The sequence below is a fragment of the Camellia sinensis genome, unplaced genomic scaffold (genome assembly GCF_055761805.1).
Source record: "Camellia sinensis isolate YWXY unplaced genomic scaffold, ASM5576180v1 Unanchor4, whole genome shotgun sequence".
Lineage (NCBI taxonomy): Eukaryota > Viridiplantae > Streptophyta > Magnoliopsida > Ericales > Theaceae > Camellia > Camellia sinensis.
In genome coordinates this window covers 19,364,508-19,370,000 of record NW_028129277.1, presented here as the reverse complement: position 1 = coordinate 19,370,000, position 5,493 = coordinate 19,364,508, and positions in this window count along the sequence as shown.

Here is a 5,493-nt window from a genome sequence, read left to right as displayed (position 1 = left end):
GGGACAGGGCTTTTCGCAAGGACCTTTACCACTAGGGAAGCGTAGGCAACTCGAAGGCGAGTCGAAGACAACCTTAAGGCATTTACCCGAGGGACATGGAGGAATGCACCAGTGGAGTTCGCTGCACAGGCAGGGATTCGTCCAACTCGCACAAACCGAACACAACTCACGCGCCACGACGTACACTGTGCACCAGGCCCCCAAAACGAATCACCCCCCGAAGGACCAAGAAGCCCGACGAACGCGCGAAAACATTTAGAGAGGCCGAGCAAGCACCGGTTAGCGCGAACGCAAATAACAAGCGCAACAGGCAACTTTCGAGGGACATACTTTTCGCAACAAGCTTCCACTAGGAAAGCACAGGCAACTCGTTCGAACGTCAAAGCCAACCAAATGGCAATTACCCGAGGGACATGCTTTTCGCAAGGCACCTTCCACTAGGGAAGCGCAGACAACCCGAAGGCGAGTCGAAGACAACCTAAAGGCGATCACCCGAGGGACATGGAGGAATGCACCAGTGGAGTTCGCTGCACAGGCAGGGATCCGTCCAACTCGCACAAACCGAACACAACTCACGCGCCACGACGTACACTGTGCACCAGCCCCCCAAAACGAATCACCCCCCGAAGGACTAAGAAGCCCGACGAACGCGCGAAAACATTTAGAGAGGCCGAGCAAGCACCGGTTAGCGCGAATGAAAGTAACAAGCGCAACAGGCAACTTTCGAGGGACATACTTTTCGCAACAAGCTTCCACTAGGAAAGCATAGGCAACTCGTTCGAACGTCAAAGCCAACCAAATGGCAATTACCCGAGGGACACGCTTTTCGCAAGGCACCTTCCACTAGGGAAGCGCAGGCAACCCGAAGGCGAGTCGAAGACAACCCGAGGGACATGGAGGAATGCACCAGTGGAGTTCGCTGCACAGGCAGGGATCCGTCCAACTCGCACAAACCGAACACAACTCACGCGCCACGACGTACACTGTGCACCAGCCCCCCAAAACGAATCACCCCCCGAAGGACTAAGAAGCCCGACGAACGCGCGAAAACATTTAGAGAGGCCGAGCAAGCACCGGTTAGCGCGAATGCAAATAACAAACGCAACAGGCAACTTTCGAGGGACATACTTTTCGCAACAAGCTTCCACTAGGAAAGCATAGGCAACTCGTTCGAACGTCAAAGCCAACCAAATGGCAATTACCCGAGGGACACGCTTTTCGCAAGGCACCTTCCACTAGGGAAGCGCAAGCAACCCGAAGGCGAGTCGAAGACAACCCGAGGGACATGGAGGAATGCACCAGTGGAGTTCGCTGCACAGGCAGGGATCCGTCCAACTCGCACAAACCGAACACAACTCACGCGCCACGACGTACACTGTGCACCAGCCCCCCAAAACGAATCACCCCCCGAAGGACTAAGAAGCCCGACGAACGCGCGAAAACATTTAGAGAGGCCGAGCAAGCACCGGTTAGCGCGAATGCAAATAACAAACGCAACAGGCAAATTTCGAGGGACATACTTTTCGCAACAAGCTTCCACTAGGAAAGCATAGGCAACTCGTTCGAACGTCAAAGCCAACCAAATGGCAATTACCCGAGGGACACGCTTTTCGCAAGGCACCTTCCACTAGGGAAGCGCAAGCAACCCGAAGGCGAGTCGAAGACAACCCGAGGGACATGGAGGAATGCACCAGTGGAGTTCGCTGCACAGGCAGGGATCCGTCCAACTCGCACAAACCGAACACAACTCACGCGCCACGACGTACACTGTGCACCAGCCCCCCAAAACGAATCACCCCCGAAGGACCAAGAAGCCCGACGAACGCGCGAAAACATTTAGAGAGGCCGAGCAAGCACCGGTTAGCGCGAATGCAAATAACAAACGCAACAGGCAACTTTCGAGGGACATACTTCTCGCAACAAGCTTCCACAAGGAAAGCACAGGCAACTCGTTCGCACGCCAAAGCCAACCAAATGGCAATTTAACCGAGGGACATGCATTTCGCAAGGCAACTTGTACAATTACCCGAGGGACATGGCATGCTTGCCAAGGCCGTGGCTTGGCATGCTTGCCAAGGCCGTGGCATGACATGCTGCTGGCCAAGGCCGGGCATGCCATGCTGCTGGACAAGGCCGTGGCAAGGCATGCTGATGGCCGAGGCCGTGGCAAGGCATGCTGATGGCCGAGGCCGTGGCAAGGCATGCTGCTGGCCAAGGCGTTGGCATGGCATGCTGCTGCTGACCAAGGCTTGGGCTTGCCATGCTGCCGGCCAAGGCCGCGGCATGGCATGCTGCCGGCCAAGGCCGCGGCATGCCATGTTGCTGGCCAAGGCCGTGGCATGGCATGCTGCTGGCCAAGGCCGTGGCATGACATGCTGGCCAAGGCCGGGGCATGGCAAGCTGCTGGCCAAGGTCGTGGCATGGCACGCTGCTGGCCAAGGCCGGGGCATAGCACGCTGCTGGCCATGGCCGTGGCTTGGCAAGGTTGCCAAGGCCGGGGCATGGCGTGCTGCTGGCCAAGGCTTTGGCATGCCATGTTGCTGGCCAAGGCTGTGGCATGGCATGCTGCTGGCCAAGGCTGTGGCATGGCATGCTGCTGGCCAAGGCCGTGGCATGACATGCTGGCCAAGGCCGGGGCATGGCATGCTGCTGGCCAAGGTCGTGGCATGGCATGCTGCTGGCCAAGGCCGTGGCATGACATGCTTGCCAAGGCCAGGGCATGGCATGCTGCTGGCCAAGGCTTTGGCATGCCATGTTGCTGGCCAAGGCTGTGGCATGGCATGCTGCCCTAGGCCAACGTGCCACCGCCACCGCCGCGGGCCGCCACTCGACGCATCCCGTGCTTGGCTATGTAGTTTCGATGCCACAAGCCAATGCCACAAGCCAAGCGATGGCATGTGCCAAGCGCCCGCCTAGGCATAGGCGTGGCCTGTGGCCTGGCCATGCTGGCCAGCCTTAAGGGAGGTGCCCCCCCCTTATAATAGCCTGTTAAGCCCTTTTCAATCTGGCAGGAGGAAACATCAAGCATGTTCGAGGAGTCATAATGGGGTTTTTTTAAAAAGTAATGGTTTTTTGCCAAAACTTTCAACATGAAAGTTGTATGAAATAATTTAATACACCATAAAAAAAATTATAAAAAAATATTTGGCCACCGGAATATTTTATTTTAATTTATTTCAATTTTAATACTTAAAAAATAATAAAAATTACTAAAAATACTCAAAAAATTCTAGAAAAATTCCAACAATTATAAGATGAGGCACTAGTAATTATAGTAATTTTTTTAATTATTTTTTTATTTTTAATTTATTTTATTATAATTTTTATGAGTAAATAAATAATTAAAAAGCCCGACGAACGTGCAAAAACTCTTAGAGAAACCCAGCAAGCATCGGATAGCTCGAATGCAAATAACAAACGCAACAGGCAACTTCCGAGGGACATACTTTTCCCAACAAGCTTCCACTGGGGAAAGCACTAGCAACGTGTTCGCAAGTCAAAGGCAACCAAACCGGCTATTACCCGAGGGACAAGCATTTCGCAGGGCAACATATACGTAAGTCAAAGCCAAACCAAATGGCAATTACACGAGGGACAGGATTGCTTGCCAAGGGCGTGGCATGCGATGTTCTAGCCCAAGGCCAAGGCACGCCACGCTGCGGGACAAGGCCGTGGCAAGACATGCGGCTGGCCTTGGCCTTGGCATGGCATGCCGCCGGCTTTGGCTGGGCTGCGTTGGCCTTGCCATGGAATGTTGCTGGCTTCGGATGGGCTGCCTCGGCCTTGGCCTTGGCCGTGGCATGGCATGGCATGCTGCTGGCCTTGGCCTTGGCCTTGGCATGGCATGCTGCTGGCTTTGGCTGGGCTGCCTTGGCCGTGGCATGGCATGCTGCTGGCTTTGGCTGGGCTGCCTTGGCCGTGGCATGGCATGCTGCTGGCCTAGGCCTTGGCATGGCATGCTGCTGGCTTTGGCTGGGCTGCCTTGGCCGTGGCATGGCATGCTGCTGGCCTAGGCCTTGGCATGGCATGCTGCTGGCTTTGGCTGGCAGCCTTGGCCGTGGCATGGCATGCTGCTGGCCTTGGCCTTGGCATGGCATGCTGCTGGCTTTGGCTGGCCTGCCTTGGCCGTGGCATGGCATGCTGCTGGCCTTGGCCTTGGCATGGCATGCTGCTGGCTTTGGCTGGCCTGCCTTGGCCGTGGCATGGCATGCTGCTGGCCTAGGCCTTGGCATGGCATGCTGCTGGCTTTGGCTGGCCTGCCTTGGCCGTGGCATGGCATGCTGCTGGCCTAGGCATGGCATGGCATGCTGCTGGCTTTGGCTGGGCTGCCTTGGCCGTGGCATGGCATGCTGCTGGCCTTGGCCTTGATATGGCATGCTGCTGGCTTTGGCTGGGCTGCCTTGGCCGTGGCATGGCATGCTGCTGGCCTAGGCCTTGGCATGGCATGCTGCTGGCTTTGGCTGGGCTGCCTTGGCCTTGGCATGGCATGCTGCTGGCTTTGGCTGGCCTGCCTTGGCCGTGGCATGGCATGCTGCTGGCCTAGGCCATGGCATGGCATGCTGCTGGCTTTGGCTGGGCTGCCTTGGCCGTGGCATGGCATGCTGCTGCCCTTGGCCTTGATATGGCATGCTGCTGGCTTTGGCTGGGCTGCCTTGGCCGTGGCATGGCATGCTGCTGGCCTAGGCCTTGGCATGGCATGCTGCTGGCTTTGGCTGGCCTGCGTTGGCCGTGGCATGGCATGCTGCTGGCCTAGGCCTTCGCATGGCATGCTGCTGGCCTAGGCCTTCGCATGGCATGCTGCTGGCTTTGGCTGGGCTGCCTTGGCCGTGGCATGGCATGCTGCTGGCCTTGGCCTTGGCATGGCATGCTGCTGGCTTTGGCTGGGCTGCCTTGGCCGTGGCATGGCATGCTGGTGGCCTAGGCCTTGGCATGGCATGCTGCTGGCTTTGGCTGGCCTGCCTTGGCCGTGGCATGGCATGCTGCTGGCCTAAGCCTTGGCATGGCATGCTGCTGGCTTTGGTTGGGCTGCCTTGGCCGTGGCATGGCATGCTGCTGGCCTTGGCCTTGGCATGGCATGCTGCTCGCTTTGGCTGGCCTGCCTTGGCCGTGGCATGGCATGCTGCTGGCCTAGGCCTTGGCATGGCATGCTGCTGGCTTTGGCTGGGCTGCCTTGGCCGTGGCATGGCATGCTGCTGGCCTTGGCCTTGGCATGCCATGCTGTTGGCTTTGGCTGGCCTGCCTTGGCCGTGGCATGGCATGCTGCTGGCCTAGGCCTTGGCATGGCATGCTGCTGGCTTTGGCTGGGCTGCCTTGGCCGTGGCATGGCATGCTGCTGGCCTTGGCCTTGGCATGGCATGCTGCTGGCTTTGGCTGGGCTGCCTTGGCCGTGGCATGGCATGCTGCTGGCCTTGGCCTTGGCATGGCATGCTGCTGGCTTTGGCTGGGCTGCCTTGGCCGTGGCATGGCATGCTGCTGGCCTAGGCCTTGGCATGG